Below are 20,092 nucleotides of genomic sequence, written 5' to 3' on the forward strand. Positions count from 1 at the left end.
GTTTATAACCTAATTATATTTTATGAAAAACTCATACCCTTATAATATGGATAGAACAGCATAATTAACCCCCATGAATCTACTTTCTGGTTCAGCAAATATTCAACTCATGGCCAGTTTTACTTCATCCTTACTTGCTGATTCATTTGAAGCAAATCCCAGACATCAATTCATTTTATCTATAAATATTTCAGCATGCAGATCTAAAAGATAAGGATACTTTTTAAAAATGTCACAATAATACCAGTATTATTCTTACAATTTTTATAGCAGTTTTTAATGGCATCAACTTTTCAGTCAGTGTTCAGATTTCTCCCAATTGTATCATGAATGTTTTTGTTACAGTTTGTTTGTTCAAACTGGGGTTCAAATAAGTTCCCCACACTACAATTGGTTGACATGTCTTAAGTGTCTTTTAATCTAAAACGTCTCCATCTTTCTGTTTTAATTTATTTGTTGAAACAATACCGAGTTGTCTGTCCTATAGAATCTTCCATAGTCCAGGTTTTCTGATTATGTCATTTACGGTGTTATTTACCCTCTGTATTTTCTGTAAATTATTACTTAGATTTAGAGGCTTAATCAGACTTTGGTATTTCACAAGAATATTTCATATATGGTGTTGTATACATGCAATCAGGAGGCAAATAACATCTACTTGTCTCTGTTTCTGTGAAATTAACAGACACTGAAGATCCTTTCCTAGCTGTAATGTGTCATTAAGGATAATAAAATGATGACATCGTTTTTTCTCCATTTATTAGCTGGACTACTGTGGTAAAGAGAAATGTCCCCTTACTAGCTCTGTGTTTACCCTGAGGTACAATATGCAAATGAAAGGTGAGAAATACTTTCTTCATTCACTTTTATTTTGCAGTTTTTAAAATAATGAGTTGGTTCCCTAGCATTGTTTTAGAAGATCAATCTGACCTAATGCATTGAAATAGATTTGCTATGTTTCAATCCATTGCACTTATTATTCTCATTGATACTCAAATTGTCCCCCCTTTGAGCAGCAGGAGGATCTTCAGCTTGGCTCCTGAGTCCCGTCTCGCATGACCTAGTGGTCTTTGATACTTAACTTCTCATATGACAAGATGCTGCAGGAGCATCTTGTAATTTCCTGCTCCAATCCTGGAATCAGCTATATCTCCAAGGAGACCTGAAAAATATGATTTTTAATGGCTGCATCTTATGGATGTGCTATTATTTATTTAACCATCCACTATTTGGAGGGAAAGAGTTTCAGATAGTTTCTCACTATTCTGTATTATAGATTAAATAATGGCTATTTTATAGAAATAGTATATACAAGTGACTGATGGTGTGCTCATAAATGTTTTCTCTATTGTTTCATATGTAACAAAAGCCTAGTCAATTGACCTGTTTGTGGCCTGACCCATAAGCTAGTGTGAATCATTCACCTGTCAGAGACATCTGCCTCTAGAGGGGGGCTTGCAAATGATAAATTAAGAAGTGGTAGCAAAAAAATAAGTAAAAAAAAAGTGGCAGCAAACACGAATAAAATCTCTGGAGGAAAAAGTATGTATATTTAGTCCCTAATACTCATTAGCCCCTAAGGATCTTCTGCTTCCTGAATCTATAATCCCTCTGACAGTCCCTGGGCAAGAGCATAAGACTTGGTTGGGATACGATAACTGAAAGGCTTTTGGTTTTTTTTCCTTTGTTTTTTTTTTTGTTTTGTTTTGAGGAAGATCAGCCCTCAGTTAACTGCTGCCAATCCTCTTTTTGTTGAGGAAGACTGGCCCTGAGCTAACATCCATGCCCACCTTCCTCTGCTTTATATGTGGGACACCTACCATAGCATGCTTTTTGCCAAGCGGTGCCATGTCGGCACCCGGGATCCAAACTGGCGAACCCCAGGGTGCCGAGAAGCGGAACGTGCGAACTTAACTGCTGCGCCACCAGGCCGGCCCCATGGTTTTCGTTTTTAAGCTTCATTGGAGGTGGCTCACTTCTTGTTCGCCTATGCAAGAAGTTTCTATCTAGAAAACTGCTCCCTTACTCCTACGAATTATAAACAGAAAGTCACTCTATCCCAACCACCCAACTTTCCCTATTTGGTTGCTTGGCTATATTTGTTTGGGCTGAAATGTTAGAGTAAGTTAAGCCGTCTTATACTTAGTATATATACCAAGGCAATCTATATATTTTGGAATACTAGAAGTTTTCTCTGATTTTTGAACATGCTGCTTCTAATTCTGATACATCATACAATCTGCATCTTTCTCAAACAGAATGTTTGAAAGCTATTTTTATAAGACTCCTGGACATGGGCAACAACTCTTTTCTTTAGGAAGAAAATGAAGCATTCTCCAGAGGGAAGCCAGCACATATTTTCATATTTTCTTTATTTACCCTGTATTTTCTATATTTACTTTGACTCATTTCATCCATATTTTCAAAAGAATGTAAGTGAGGTTCTATGGATAAAAGTGCTGTTGGTCAAAACTCATTAAGTAAAAGTAGTTGCAATTCATAGGTATATTTGAAAAAAAATCTTTCTTCTATGGAACAGTTAATAGGTAACCACTCACCCTTCAAATCATACAGACCTCAGGCATAGAAAGTTCATGCAGAACACAGTGTTCTTGAAGCTGTGTAGAGTTTGCATGTTCTGCTGTCATGCTGTTTATAATCTACCATGCCAAAATAGAAAATGGATGTGCATGCATTCTTGTAGGCTATTATGCTAATCTTTCTTTCTGTTCATTTTGTTAATTGTGGGGAGAAGGGTATGTGGATGAATAAGGTTGCAAGATAAAATACAAGACATACTTATACTAAAAAATTATTGTTTAACTCGAAATTCAAATTTAACGGAGAGTCTTCTATTTTTCTTTGCTAAACCTGACAACCCCATAAATGAGTAGAGAGTAGAGGTGACTAGTCTTTGAAAACTAAAAAGGACTACCTATTCTATAACGTGGAGAGGCACTTCTAAACTTTAATGTACATATGAATTATCTGGAGTGCTTGTTAAAAAGCAGATTCTGATTGTGAGGATCTGGAGCAGGACCAATTTTCTGTATTTCTAACAGTTGATGCCAATAAGGCTGGTTTGAGGCCCACATTTTAAGCAAGGCTGTAGTGGAAACTTGAGTGTGTGTGTGTGTGTGTGTTGGCTGCCCACCATCTGAACTCGCTTTCTGCGTATAGGGAATTCACCAATGTACAATTCTTGAAGGAAAGTAGAGCCTGGTTCCCATTATGGAAGCTGATAGAAGGTGTCAAATACTCATTTTACTAGCTTGCCTTGCAGCCTGGATTTAGTTCTGTGATCTACACTGGGCCAATCAGAAGCATCTGCAAAGGAATTTGAGTCAAGAAATAGTACAAATCAAAACTATGATAACAGTGAGTTCTCTCCCTTGCAACAGCCGCAGTTGGGGCCAAGTTGAGCTCCCAGGGCAGTGGCGGTGGCGGAGGAAGAGCGGGGTCCAGCATGCGCAGAAGCATCAGTCACAGTGGTCTCACTGGGCTGAATCTACAGCACGATTTTAGGCACTGTGCCTAGCTGCAAGCTCTGAGCTTGGTTCTTAACCTTCATAGTGATTTTGCGAGCTGCCCAATTCCTTTCCTATTTCAATCATTCAGAATTGATATTTGTTGCCTAAAACTAAGAAGTCTGATCAAGCCAAAGGGTCTGCCAGAGGCTGGCTGGCTTGCACAGCCACATCAGCTGGCAGTATATGTGTGAGATGCCATCTAGGTCATCACTCAGGGCATTTTTGCTTCACTGGGTGAGGACCATTCTGAGAGAGGGGCAACCTCCACTTTTGGGAAGGGTATATATTTCCTGACATAGACCTCTATGTTCATTCTTTTATTATTACCTCTGGTGATGACTGGTCTTGGTTTAATAGGACTAGATTCATATGCTAACACTATCACTAACTAGTTAAGTGATATTTGGCAAATCACTTTGTCTCTGTTTCCTTGGCTGTTAAAGGGCGGCAAGATATGACCCTACTATTGCATTTATTCAAATTATTTCATAATTATTTGTTTTTTACAACCTTATTGAGGTACAAACTGCACATAATAAAATTCACCCATTTCAAAAGTAAATTTACTGAGTTGTGCAATCGTCACCATAATCCAGTTTTAGAACATTTCATCACCCCAATAAGATCCTTCAGGCCCATTTACAGTTAGTTAATCCCCGTATCCACCCTCAGGCCTGGGCAACCACTAATTTACTTTCTGTGTCTATAGATCTGCTTTTTCTGGCCATTTCAAATAAATAGGATCATGCAATCATAATTATTTATTACACAAGTTTTTTCTGCTATATAGTGAGTTCCCAAAAGGCCTACGTCTAAGAGCAGAAATCAACAAAATTGAAAAAAGGAAAACAATTTTAAAAAATCAGTGAAACAAAGAGCTGGATCTTTGAAAAGGTCAATAAAACTGACAAACCTCTAGCAAGTCTGACAAAGAAAAAAAAGCCACAATTACTAATATCAGGAATGATAATGAAATATCACTATAGATCTTGCAGACATCGAAAAGATAGAAAGAGAGTATTACAAACAATTCTGCACACATATATTTTAGAATTTAGATGTGGGCCAATTGCTTGAAAATCACAAACTAACAAAACTCACTAAAGACAAAATAGATACTCTGAATACTCGTATAACTATTAAAGAATGTTAATTCTTAATTTCAAACCTTCTCAAAAAGAAATCTCCAGGCTCAGATGGTTTCAATGAATAATTATACCAAATATTTAAATGGAAATAATGCCAATTCTATCCAACCTTCTCCAGAAAATAGAATAGGAGGTAATATTTCCCAATTTAATTTATAAGACCAGTAGTACCCTGATACCAAAACCACACAAAGACAGTGCAAAAAAAGAACTCCAGGCCAATACCTTCCACAAACTTAAACACAAAAATCTGCAACAAAATACTAGCAAATCGAATATAACAATATGTAAAAAGAATTATACACCACGACCATGTGGGATTTATTTCATGTACAAAAGGCTGGTTCAACATTTAAAATTCATTCAATGTAACTAACCATATTAACAGGCTAGAGAGGAAAAATCCTATGATCATATCAACTGACTCTGAAAAACATTTGGCAAAATCCAACCCCTGTTCGTGATAAAAACTGTCAGTAAACTAGGATAGATGAGAATTTCCTCAACTTGATAAAGAACGTCTACAAAAACCTACAGCTAACATTACACTTAACAGTGATAGAGCATCATAGTTAACAGTAGAGGACTGCATGCTTTTCTCAGGGGAGTTCAATATTCCCCTGTGGCCACAGGAGAGGAGCTATGGTCCAGTTCACTCATCTATCTCTGCCCCAGCCTCTGGGGGTCAAGCATCCCCGAAGGAGGGACTATTTGTCCTTTCTCGTGTTCCACACAGCAGGAGGTCCACGTCTCTGGGGCCCCAGTGCCCTTGTCTGCAGGGATGAGTGGCTGGAGATTAGCCTAGGGCTAATTCAGAATCACCTCATATGAGCAGCCTGAACCCCCTTGAAAGTTGCCCTTCCCAAGGCACTCTTCTTTCTGCCACGTTTCTCCTTTGAAGCTTCACCAGGAAGTCTGGACTCCATCTCCTGAACACGTTAATATTTCTCTCTAAAGTGAAAATGAATGAGGAAAAAGTCAGAGTGTTTGTTAGAATAGTAATTAGCTTTTTTTTTTTCCTGAGGAAGATTCGCTGTGAGTTAACATCTGTGCCAATTTTCTTCTATTTTGTAGGTGGGACACCACCATAGCATAGCTAGCAAGTGGAGTAGGTCTGCATCCAGGATCCTAACCCTCAAACCTGGGTCACCAAAGTGGAGCACGTGGAACTTTAGCCACTCAGCCCCAGGGCACAGCTGGTAATTAGCATTTTTGTCAAGATTTACACTAAACTGTCCAGCTTTCCATCCAGGGTTTCTTAACAGACTGCATGTAGAGCGATGCCACAGAGACTTCTCGATGAGGATGAAGAAAGAGCGTGTCTCTCCTGATTCTTTTTTTTTCTTCTTTGCTGAGGAAGGCTGGCCCTGAGCTAACATCTGTTGCCAATCTTCCTCTTTTTGCTGGAGGAAGATTCTCCCTGAGCAAGTATCTGAGCTAATCTTCCTCTATTTTGTATGTGGGTCACTGCCACAGCATGGCCACTGATGAGGGGTGTACATCTGCCCCAGAAACTGAACCTGGCTTGCAGAAGCAGATCACACTGAATTTACCCACTAGTCCACATGGCTGGCCTCCTCTCCTGATTCTTTAGAGATTCAGTGGAGAAATCTTTCAACATTCTTGGGTGGTCTCTATTAAAAGAATCTTAAAATGCTGAATTTCTCACGTGGTTCCCAGCTGTGGTCCATTGAGAGCACTTGATATGTCTTTTTCTTTTTATATATGAAGGGAAAAACAGCACATTTTCAGATTTATGAGGCCACAATTGATGTGCACATTTGAAGCAGGAAAATATTATATCATGCCTTGTTTTCTCACTCGCATTACATCCCCCTGAAACTGTGGCTGGCCTGTAGGCTCATGGTGTTCCTGAATGTGATTGGCATGGGTAATTAGCAGGCTAGTAAAAGAGAATGAACAAAGTGCTATCAAAACATGTATATGCAGGGCCATCAGGACAATGGCTCGACAGCCTGAGGACTTGGTTGGCCATCTCAGCTCTGCCATAGACACCCTCTGGGACCTTGGCCAAGTTAGAGCAACTCTTTGTGTCTTTGCTCCTTCCTGGTAAATTAAATTAAACTATTCTTACCATTTCCTATCTCACAAGTATGTCATAAAAATAAACTTAGACAATTGAGGCAAAAATATTGAAGGTTTTGCTTTGGGAGGGAAGGGAGTGTCAGGTGAAAGGTGCTCTCTGAATGGAAGATTCAATAAAAGAAGCCATTTGACCTTCAGTTTAGAAACTAATCATTTCAATTAAATTCAATGCACATCTGGTTAGTATTGACTCTGTATATGCAGCATTCTGGACTGTGAGCTATATGGCCTTTATAGGAGTTTCGATCTAGCGGAGCCATGTTAACTCCTGCATACTCTTTCTCCCATGCTTGTGCCAGTTCCCAACCCTGAGTCAGGGCCATTTTCTCTTCCCTCTATTCATACTCAAAGGCAGCAGAGTATTCTAGATACAGGCACAAAATGATGCTGAAGTTTGGGCCCCTCCACTTGAGCCTAAACGTTGGCTTGGTGTTCAGACATGTCTGATTACTTCAGTGACTGAGGAGCCTCCTGAGAGAGAACATGTCCTCAAGGAAGAAGGAGCCAAACACAATTAACTTGAGCCAAAAACAAAGACTAGGTCTTTGGAAGAGCGAGATCCTCTGAGTTAGTCCTGTGTCTCTTGGCCCTTGTCTGAGTCCAGTGGGAGGTGGGATGGGGTTGGAGTGAAGGGGAAGCAGAGGGAGGGGGCTATAGGTAGAAGTTGAAATATCTCTTTCAAAATTTCAAATCCTGCACTTCATATTTACCACACATGCTCTCACTTCTTACTTTACTAGAAAGGATCAAGGCATCAACACAAGTGCAAGCAACAGAATATTTGATAGAGGTGACTTCTTAAAAATGAGAAATTTATCATCTCATAAAATAAGTTTGGGGGAAAATGGTTACAAGACTGTTTGAGTAGCTCCAGTATGCCAACAAAGAAGCAAGTGGATTTCTTCTTTCTGCTCTGCCATCCTCAGCATGATGGTAATACAGGCTTACCTGGTTTTATTGTGTTTTGCTTTGTTTCATTTCACAGATATTGTGTTTTTTACAAATTGAAGGTTTGTGGCAATCCCATGGTGAGCAAGTCTATTGGTGCCATTTTTCCACCAGCATTTGCTCACTTTGTGTCTCTGTGCCACATTTTGGTAATTCTTGCGATATTTCAAACTTTTTCATTATTATTATATTTGTTATGGTGATCTGTGGTTAGTGATCTTTGATATTACTACTGTAATTGTTTTGGGGCACCATGAATTGCACCCATAAAAGATGGAGAATTTAATATACGTTGTGTGTGTTCTGACTGCTCCACTGACTGGCCGTCCCCCCATCTCTCTCCCTCTCCTCTGGCCTCCCTTTTCCCTGAGACACACAATATTGAAATCAGGGCAATTAATAGCTCTACAATGGCCTCTAAGTGTTCAAGTGAAAGGAAGAGTCGCACATCTCTCACTTTAAATCAAAAGCTAGAAAGGATTAAGCTTAGTGGGTAGGTCAAAAGCTAAGGTAAGCCAAAAGCTAGGCCTCTTGCTCCAAACAGTTAGCCAAGTTGTGAATACAAAGGAAAAGTTCTTGAAAGAAATTAAAGTGCTACCCCAGTGGACACATGAATGGTAAGAAATGAAACAGCCTCATTGCTGATATGAGGAAAGTTTTAGTGGTCTAGATAGAAAATCAAACCAGCCACAACATCCCCTTAAGCCAAAGCTTAATCCAGAGCAAGGCCCTAAATCTCTTCAATTCTGTGAAGGCTGAGAGAGGTGAGAAAGCTGCAGAAGAAAAGTTTGAAGCTAGCAGAGGTTGGTTCATGGGATTTAAGGAAAGAAGCCGTCTCCACAACATAAATGTGCAAACTGAAGCAGCAAGTACTCATGTAGAAGCCACAGCAAGTTATCCAGAAGATCTAGCTAAGATAATTAATGAAAGTGACTACACTAAACAACAGATTTTCAATGTAGCCAAAACAGACTTCTATTGAAAAAAGACACCATCTAGGACTTTCACAGCTAGAGAGGAGAAGTCAATGCCTGGCTTCAAAGCTTCAAAGTACAGGCTGACTCTCTTGTGAGGGGCTAATGCAGCTGGTGACTTTATGTTGAAGTCAATGCTCACTTACCATTCTGAACATCCTAGGGTCCTTAAGAATTATGCTAAATCTACTCTTCCTGTGCTCTATAAATGGAACCACAAAGCCTGCATGGCAGCACATCTGTTCACAACATGTTTTACTGAATATTTTAAGCCCCTTGTTGAGACCTACTGCCCAAGAAAAAAGATTCCTTTCAATATATCACTGCTCATTGACAATGCACCTGGTCACCCAGGCGCTCTGATGGAGATGTATAATGAGATTAATGTTGTTTTCATGCCTGCTAACACAACATCCATGCTGCAGCCCATGGATCAGGAGTCATTTCAACTTTCAAGTCTTTTTATTTAAGAAATACATTTTGTAAAGTTATAGCTGCCATAGATAGTGATTCCTCTAATGGATCTGGGCAAAGTAAATTGAAAACCTTCTGGAAAGGATTCACCATTTTAGATGCCATTAAGAACATTTCTGATTCATGGGAAATGACCAAAATATCAACATTAACAGGAGTTTGGATGAAGTTTATTCCAACCCTCCTGGATGACTTTGAGGGGTTCAAGACTTTGGCGGACAAAGTAACAGCAGATGTGGTAGAAATAGCAAGAGAACTAGAATTAGATGTGGAGCCTGAAGATGTGACTGAATTGCTGCAAGCTCATGATGAAACTTGAACGGATGAGGAGTTGCCTTTATGGATGAGCAAAGAAAGTGGTTTCTTGAGATGAAATCTACTTGGCGAAGATGCTGGGAAGATTGTTGGAATGACAACAAAGGATTTAGAATATTACATATTCTAATAATACATAGTTCATAAAGCAGCAGCAGGGTTTGAGAGGACTGACTCCAAGTTTGTAAGAAGTTCTACTGTGGGTAAAATGCTATCAAACAGTGTCACATGCTACAGATAAATCATTCATGAAAGGAAGAGTCAATCGATGCAGCAAACTCCATTGTTGTCTTATTTTAAGAATTGCCACAGTTTCCGCAACCTTCAGCAACCACCACCCTGATCAGTCAGCAGCCATCAACATCGAGGCAAGACCCTCCAGCAGCAAAAAGATTATGATTCACTGAAGGCTCAGATAATGGTTAGCATTTTTTAGCAATAAAGTATTTTTAATTGAAGTACGTACATTGTTTGGTGGTCTTTTGCTTTGTTTTGTTTTTTGCTGAGGAAGATTATCCCTGAGCTAACATCTCTGCCAATCTTCCTCTATTTTATATGTGGGTCACCACCACAACATGGCTGACAAGTGGTGTAGGTCAATGCCAGAGATCAGAACCCACAAACCCAGGCCACTGAATCAGAGCATGCCGAACTTAAGAACTTAGGCCACAGGGCTGGCCCCATATACATTATTTTTTAGACATGATGCTATTATGCACTTAATAGACTACAAAATAGTGTAAACATAACTTTCATATGCACTGGAAACCAAAAAATTTATGTGACTTGCTTTATTGAGATATTTGTTTTTTTGCAGTCTGGAACTGTACCTGCAATATCTCCAAGGTATGCCTATATCTCCTGTCATCTGCTGTCAAGGCTGCATCATGGCTTCAGCATTCCTTGGCATCAGATTCAAATGGTAGCATACAGCAAAGAAGAGGGTTGTTGCCTCCCATACCTGTGATTCATTTTCTCTCTGTCTCTCTCTCTCTCTCTCTGTGTGTCTCTCTCTCTGTGTGTCTCTCTCTCTCTCTCTCGCTTAACAAAGGAAGGTAAACCCTTTCAGGAGGCCTCTAGCAGAATTTCCCTTGGGTCCCATTGGGCAAATTGTGTCACACACCCATACTAAACTAATTCTTGGTAAAGGAAATGAGACTAATCATAATCTACCCCTCATGCTAAGGAGGAAAATCGCCTTCCCACAGCATGTGGCAGAGTAGTCTCCAAACAACATCAAATTTTGTCAGAAATAGGGAAAGGTGGCTGTGGCTTAGGCCACAACAATATCCTTTGCCTTCCCTCTCCTCTACTTCAAAATGTTTGTACATACTCCTTTCTAATGCAAAATGTTTATGTATCAACCCCTCTTCATCGCCTCTAAATTGTTCTATCTTCACTCAGATTTTGTACTATCTCAATCAGAGAGCTAATGGCTCCTCCATTTCAAAACCTGGCCCTCTATCTGTCTACCAGATAGATCCTTGACCTTGTTCTTGTCCTAGCCCCGCAGAGTGATCCCTGAAGCACACCTGCAAGCTGTTCAATCTGGTACTCCATTAGTGAGAATCAGAGGAGATCTGAAGCGCTTTTCTTTGTCCCAGGAGAATCCAAATTTAAAGATGCAAGAACACTTTCAAACTCTATGAGGTGGGGCAGGAGTTGGGTCAGGAAGGCAAGGACCAAGAACATGCTCTACAGTTTCCTGTCAGGATTCTCCACCCGAGGATTCTCTGTCCCACTCCGGGATATAGGAATGCCATGTGGTATCCTCAGCCACTTGGCTGGGGTCTGCTTCCAACTCCCCTCTGCCCCCCACCAGCCATGATCACCTGGAAATTGGGTTCTGTTCTAATTTTCTGTGTCTCATCCTGGAGGAAATCTGAGAAGGATTTGGCTTGAACCTGAAATTTGTTCCTCTTTCATATACTCCCATTGATGCATTTATTCATTCATCAAGTTCTAAATTCTGTTCCAAGGTAGACATTGGTGAGTGAATCAAGGTTCCCTGTCTTCTTGGAGCTTACATTCTGGTGGGGGCACTTTGTTTTTCTCACAAGGCTTGGCTTGAAATTTATGGCTCTCTCACAGGGACCAGAAAGGAAACAAAACTTAACGGCAATGCTGAGTTATTGACTCATACAGTATAACCCATGTTTTAATCCTTCACAAACAGCTACTATTATTAGTCTAAATTATTTTAATATTTATACAATTCATAATATATCACATTTTTCACTGAGGCTATTGTTTCAGACAATTACAGTTTCCAACAAGACTAACACAGTGTTAGGCAATGTACTTGTGGTTTATTAACAACATGCATTGTCAGCTGAGTGGGCTAGGCCATGGATGGATGATTACAGCAAAATGAAGCCTGGATCTGATTCAAGTTTATGTATCATTGGAGTTGTTACCCTTTCTCTGCTCACAGTCAGGAATCTATCAGATTATTCAGTAGAATGGTTTGTAGGTGCATGGTCTGGACATAAAATATTTTCTGTTACCTGCTCTCTTATGGCTACACTTGCCAGAGGATATATAGTAACATTGAATTTTATTTTCTTTTATTGCATTTCAAAATTCACCCAAGTTCATCATTCCCACTTTTGCTCTTAGTAAAAAAAATCCCCCAAACATGCTCTATTATATGGAAATACGAAACTGCTTTTTTATATTTTCTACTTATAGTAGTTCTGCTTCAGATGATATCATGGACACTTGGTGTCTAATTTATCCAGACAGTGTCTAAAGTAGAAGTAAACCAATTTAGAAATATGAGTCTGAGAAGGTGCATATAGCAGAAGTAAAATGAGAGCATTTAAACGAACTATAAACCTCAGTCAACCTGAATAAATTCCCCTAGTACCTTCATTCAGGAAAGAACCTATAAGGATCTGAATCTTCGCTCCACTCAAAACAAAGTGCATGATCCCAAGCAAGTCCCTTAATCTCTGTGTCTTGGTGCCCCTGCTTTTACAATAGGCTTAATAGGACCTGTAGTGCACCTGCACTTAAAGGAGAAAAGAGAATTACACTCTCTCTGAAATGTACCTGATAATTATCAAGAGGAAATTACTGAGCCCTGCATATAATATGCCAGTCATTATAAGCCCAAGGCCTAGTAAGTACCTTACATATAAATACTCAAAGAAATCTTTGTCGTATGGGTGAATGAGAAAATGAATAAATGAGCCATCTACTGTGTGCCAGCTACTGTGCTTAGAGGATCTGCCATGCATCTCTGCCTTCAAGGAATTAATCATCTAGTCAAATAAGACTTGCATAAGTAATAAGTTATTTAGCAATTTAAGGTAGTAAATGCCACATGAATGTTATAGTCCATCATCTTCAAACTAGAACTTCCAGATTCTCTGCTTCATTATGAATTCTTCCCTAAAATTTATCTGCTTGAAAATATGCCTATGATTTTATTACATATGAGTATTTGAGGATGTTTAATTAATGACTTTCAAATATAGAAATACATTTGATTAGGATAAACGTCTGTAGAGAAGTGGAATGGAAATATAAGTTCAAGGGCAAAAAAGAAAGATATAAAACATTTCCATCACTCTCAAAAGCTTTCTCATGCCTCAGCCTCGTGCCTCTCTCCCTCCATCCCTAAGTCCAAGCAATCACTGATTCTGTTCATTCTGTCACTACAGAGTAGTTTGCATTTCTAGGATTTTATATAAATGGAATGGCACACTATGTACTCTTTTTTTTTTCTGGCTTCTTTCACTCAGCACGGTGATTTTAAGATGCATCTATATTGTTCCATGTATTAATAATTTGTTCCTTTTTGAGAACATATTAGTGGTTACCAGAAGGAAAGGGGGTGGGGGAGTGGGCAAAAGGGGTAGAGGGGCACATATGTATGGTGATGGATAAAAATTAGACTATTGATGGTGAACATGATGCAGTTTATACAGAAACTGATATTTAATAATGTACACCCGAAATTACACAATGTTATAAACCAATATGACCTCAATAAAATAATTTAAAATCATAATAATTTGTTCCTTTTTATTGCTGTATTCCATTGTATGGATATACCCCACTTTGCATTGTATACCACAATTTGCTTATTCATTCATCTATTGATAGACATTTGGGTTGTTCCCAGTTTGGGCTATTACAAATAGAACTACTATGAACATTTTTTACAAGTCTTAATGTGGGCATATGTTTTCATTGCTTGTGAGTGAATGGTGCATTTTAAAGATTAAAAAAAATTTGCTGGAGCTTTTCTTGTGTTTGTGTTATATCTATAGATTATTTGGGGAGAATCATCACATTAACAGCATTGAGTCATGAACATGGTATATTTCTCTATTTAGATATTCTCTAATTTCTCTCAGATTTGTTTTGTAGTTTCCACATAGAGGAATTTAATTAGATTTACAGTCATGCATCACTTAACAACAGAATTATGTTCTGAGAAATGTGTCGTTAGGTGATTTCGTTTTTGTGGGAACATCATAGAGTATACTGAAGGAGAACAAAATCTGCCACACCAAAATGTGGCTCTTTAACATGAAGATTATTTTAGGCTGATTATTTTTAAGAAACAAAAGACTCAGAAAGTTTTTCTTGTTCCCTGTCCCTCAACTGCCTAAAAGAATTCAGATAAAAAAAACTCGTCTCTGGAAGCCAGCTATCACCTTAGCATAACATGAACTAGGTGGTAGACAAGAAGGAAGCTAGAAAAGATTATTTGTTGGGCTCTCCTCTCTGTTTTCTGTTTCTGTGTGGCTAAACAGACACTTATTTTCCAAACGTTTGCTTCTTTTCACCTACCTGTGAATTGCCTTCCTTCCCTTTGTAGTCCCTGGCTCTCCCTACCCCCAACATCTTTTGTCTTTAGTTAAGGATAGTATTTTAGGTGAGGGCTTCAGCCATTTTGGCCAGTTAATCGGTTTTCCTGGGTTTCTCCCATGTATGCACGTTATTAAACTTTTGTCTGTTTTTCTCCTGTTAATCTGTCTCATGTCAATTTCATTCTTAGAGCAGCCAGGAGAACCTAGAAGGGTGGAGGAAAATTTCTTCCTCCACTAAAGTACTTTCACAAACTTAGATGGGGTATCCTACTACACATCTAGGCTATATGGCACTAATCTTATGGGAAAACCATCATACATGTGTTCAGTCATTGACTAAAACGTCCTTATGCGGCACATGACTATATTTATAAATATTTTATACTTTAGTGCTGTTGTAAATAGAATTGGTTTTTTTTGAGTTTCATTTTCCAATTGTTTGCTGTTAGTATATAAGGATACAATTGATTTTGAACATTAACCCTGTATCCTGTGACCTTGCTAAATTCATTTATTGGTTCTAATATTTGTTTTTTAGGTTCTCTGGGATTTTCTACATTAATAATCATATTATCTACAATTAGGGATAGCTTTACTTCTTTCTTTATCTTAATGCTTTCCATTTCTTTTCTTTCCTTTTCCTAATGGCTGGGACCTCCAGCAACATGTTGAATAGAAGTGATAGTGGCATCCTTGCCTTGTTCCTATCTTAGGAAAGAGCAATTCAATCTTTCACCCTTAATTATGATGCTAGCTGTAAGTGTTTTATAGATGCCCTTTATTCATTTGAGGAAGTTCCTTACTATTTCTAATTTTCTGAAAATTTTTATCAGTAATGGATATTGGATTTTGTCGTGTGTTCTTTCCACATCTATTAAAATGATCATATGGATCGTCTCCTTTATCTTGTTAATATGGTGAATTACACTGATTGATTTTGGATGTTAAATTAACTTTGCATTCTGGGATAAAGCCTAGTTAGTCTTGAAGTATTATTCTTTTTATATACTGTTCATTTTATTTGCTAATATTTTGTTAAGGATTTTTGCCTCTATATGAAGGAAATTGATCTGTAATTTTCTTTTTTATATCTGTCTCATGTTTTGGTATTAAGGCTATGCTAGCCTTGTGAAGTGAGCTGGAAAGTATTCCCTCTTCCTCTGCTTTCTGAAAAAATCTTTATAAGATTAGTGTTATTCAGTAGTGAAGCCAGCTGGCCCTGCAGTTTTCTTTTGGAGATTTTTTTTATAACAAATTCAATTTGTTTAATAGATACAGGAATATTCAGATTTTCTACTTCTTGTGCCTATTTTGGTCAAATGTATTTTCATCTATGTTGTTGAATTTGTTGATATAACGTCATTCATAATGTTTTATTATTATCCTTTAATGTCTGTGGGATCTGTGGTGACAACTCTTAGCCATAATTATGATCATTGCTATATATGCATTATGTTACATATGTTACAATCTAATAGATTTATTATTGTTGAAATAGATCTATAAATATTTTGAAAATTCTCAGTATTAATATTTAATATGACAAATATTGTTATAAATAACTTGTATAAATAAAAACTCTTTAGTGTCATCAATAAATTATAAGAGTGAAAAGAGGTTCTGATAACCACTGCTGTATAATATTCCAGTGTATGTATGTACCATTATTTACTTATCCATTCTACTGCTGATGGAAAATTGGTTTTTCTCTAGGTTTTGGTCATTACAAATAAAATATTATGAGTATCATTGTACATATCTTGTGGTGGATATATATACACTCATTGCTCTTAGAAGTCTAGAAGTGGAATGACCGGGTCTCCTGATGTTTTTTAAATGGATGGAGGTGAATATCAAACCACTGTTGAATTCAGATTCCATTGGATATATTTCAAGGAGTATTTTGTAACACATATTTGTATACACAATGGTGCCACTTCTACATTCACCTTCAGCTCATTCCTCTTCTCACTTGGCACATTCCCCCAGGAGAATTCACACATACACTAACCTATCCCAAATCTTTATCTCCAACTCAGAATTATCCCTTGAGTTCTAGACTTCCATATATGACAACCTGCTGGATATCTTGATGTCTCATAGATGACCCATAGAGCAAACAACCCAAACATGTCCTAAATGGAACTTGAAACTGGTTATTCCTCTCATATTCTCTACCCAGAAACCTATGCTAGAGAACTTGGCCTCAACCTAGCTTCCACCTTCATACTTAATCCCCATGGCTAGGCAATCACCAAGTCCTCCTAGTTTTTCTGTCTAAATTTTAATTAAATCCATCTTTTCCTCTCCCTTCCTATTGTCCCTGTCCTTGTTATTTCCTTCTAAACTACCATAGAAGTATCCAAATTGGTCTTGCTGCATCTAGCCTAAATTCCATCAAGTCTCTCTTCCACTTTGAGTCCAGAAAGATCAAACTAAATCACAAATCTGCACTTCATTCTTCCATTTAATTCTTCAATGGCTCCCTATGTCCATAGGCTTAAAGTCCAAGTTCCTGGGCAAGGTATTCAATGTCCTCAGTTGTCTGCCCCACCCCCCATCTACCTCTCTATCTAATTTTCCTCCACTGGTCCTTACCCACAAATAATACTGCCCGATTTCTTGTTCTCTTGCATATACTTTACTGCTTTGTGTCAGTTCAGTTTCTTGGAGAAGTAGACGTCAAGACAGAATTAGACATGTAAACATTTATTGGAAGAACCACCTGTAGAAGACAAAGAGGAAAGGAGCAAGGAGAGGCAGGAGGAGCCTTGAAACCATGATGCAGCTCTGACACTTGTGAAAGAAGAGAAGAAAGAAGGATTGAGTGGGAAGAGCCTCATACTGCAATGTGGTTCTAAGAAGAACTTGGACAAGGCGAAGGGGGAGTACCCAAGCAAAAGCTGCCCGTTAGAAGAATCGCACAACATTCAAGAATGGCCTGGTACTAGTAGTAACCCTGCCATGCCCAGTCATTGCCTGAGAATTCCCCAGGGGGACGCACAACCTGATAGGAACACTGCAATGGATTCAAAGGTGTTGTAGCTGGAATCAGTCATCAATGATCTCTGCAGTGAGATGTCTCATGGGGAGATCTGAGTGGGATATTGCCATGGCTGCTACATGCTCCTACTCCTATAGTATTTGCCCACACTATTCTATCTACCACTGCCACTGTCCATCCCAACTTTTCATTGGTTGATCCCTACCAGTAATTTAAGCTCAGCTATCACTTCTTCCATGAAGCCTTCCCTGACACACCCAGGCTGAGTCAGGAGCCCATTTGAATCTTATCTCTATTATAGCACTTACATGTTAATGAATCTGTTTCCACTACTTGAATACAAGCAACTTGAAGGCAAAGACTGGGTCCCATTTGTCTCAGTGTTCCCAACAGCTGACACTGTGCTCAATAAGCATTTGCTACGTGAATGAATGAATATCCAAGCTCAACGTCCCCTACCCCTAATATACAACGTCTGCTACAACCAAACTTGTCCCTTTATGGTCTCATAGAAACATTATTTTCATTCATGTCTCCTTACTTTCCTTCATGTCTCTCCTTTTACCTAAAATGCCTCTTCTTTGCCTTACCAAGTTGTAGTCATCCTTCAAGACCCTGCTTAGTCTAAACTCAGCTTAACACCAGGACTTTCATGTCTAATTCCATCTGCACTAATTTCTCATTTCTCTGAATTCTCACTGCACTTGACAGTCTGAACCATAAAAGTTAGTACCTGATATATGCTCACTCACCATTTCCAGGGTGTTGAGCCTCGCTTGCCAATTAGACGTTAATACCCTAAGAGAAGGGTCTATGTTGTATACTTCTTTGTACCCCCCCAATATATAGCATAATGCAAAGTACTGATAACAAAAATTTAAACCAACTGTGAAGAGCTAAGTCAATCTCTACATATAGCTACCAGAGGAACATGAAAACTCTCTTTTCCTAGAAATTATATAAGTGGGCTCATCATCCTTGAGACTTGTTCAAAAGCCGTCTACTGCTAAGTAGTTTAATCAAAAATGTGAGGAGCATAGAAAAGCCTTTAACAGGAATCTTGGAGACCTAGATGATTAAAGGTATTTTTCCCACCAAAAATTTATGACACGAGTGATTTTTTTTAATTTTTATTTTTTTCGGATGTACATCATATTTCATATTGGTTTTTTTGTTGTTAAGACGCAAAGTTCTTGAGTTTGTCTGAGAGTGGGAGACATTTACTGTAGTTCATTAGGCTTGAACATCGCTGTTGCATTTGGAAAGCCCTTACACATATAGCAAATAGCAATAGCTAAAACTTATTGAACTGTTACTATAAGCCAGGCACTATTCTGGTTTAAGTATCTTCACAATAACTCATCATGTTAAGAGCTGTATTTTTCTTTTCAGATGAGAACCAAGGTACAGAAAAATCAAGTAGTTTACCCAAGTTCATAGCTAACAAGTGATGGAAGTAGGATTTGAATCTAGGCTTTAACTAGAACTTGTGCTCCTCATGACTTCCAAGGGCAATCTCTTGCTGCTGTAGGCAGTTTCCTAACTGCCTCTAGCAATGAGGACCTAAAGACCATTTATTTGTTACACAAATATCTTTGAGTGCCTACCACATACCAAGCACAATGGGAGGCCCTGAAGAGACAATGGTGAGTACGCTTGAGGGAGAGTTTTATGTTGAACACATTTATATGCTGGGGGGAAAAAGAGACAATGGAAAGAAGTAGAAGAAACTGTGTGGAGGCAGACTCATTCATGGAGCAAATTCCCAAGGAGGTGAGAGGAGGTGGATTCCAAAGCAAGAGATTTGCCTTGAACAGGAAGAGAAACACCTCCTTGAAGAGATGAGGAAATCAGGCGAGCAAGATTTCATTTTAAGCAATATCAGTTAAATCAAGTGATTTTTCATCACTCACTTTGTGAGTGTAGAAGACTGTTTTAAATTCAAAGCAAAAGTATTCAATGTAGGAGAGATTGATCACAGAACACAACTAGCTCCTGTTCTAATCTATGTAAATTTTCATTATCCATCCCTTAGCATACTACATGTACAGTGAATTACAATAAAACAAATGTAATACACTTCAAAAACTGGGGTTTTTTTATACTGGTGCCCTGAAAGCTTTCTTACAAAGACGGCCAATGACATAACAAAGCCAATGTTTAATTCTTTCTCTTAAACTTACTCAACTTCAGCAGCATTTATCACAATTGACCTCTAGGGAGAGGCAGGGCATCTTGAAACACTTTTTTATCTAGGTACCTAAGGCATCACTTTGAAGCCAATTTCTTCATACCTCACTTGCAGCTCTCTCTTAGTGTCCTTTGTCAGAGCTTCCTCCTCTTCCCCACTTTAAATAGATTATCTCAAAGCTCTGTACCCAGTCCTCTCCTCTACTCTTTTACCCTCTCCTCTTGTTTATATAACTGTCTCTGAATAATCTTATCCAGAGCAATGGATATTCAACCTGTTTCTCTCCTGAGCTCTAGGTTAGTATACCTACACTTTAATTCACACTCCACATCCAATTCATTACTAGGTTTTATCAACTCTAACTCCAAATTACATCTTCAATTCAACTATTTCTCATCACCTCCAGATCAATAACCCTACTATACACCACCATTATGTTTTGTCTGGTCTAGAGCAAGAACATCCTAATTGGTAATATGACTCACCTAGACGCAAGTGAGCTGAGATAGGTGAGCACGTGTGAAGAGGAATTTGAGGCCTGCTGTGAGTATGTGTGGTGTTCGCATTGGGAGGACC

This window comes from Equus quagga, chromosome 10 (genome assembly GCF_021613505.1).
Source record: "Equus quagga isolate Etosha38 chromosome 10, UCLA_HA_Equagga_1.0, whole genome shotgun sequence".
NCBI classification, from domain to species: Eukaryota; Metazoa; Chordata; class Mammalia; order Perissodactyla; family Equidae; genus Equus; species Equus quagga.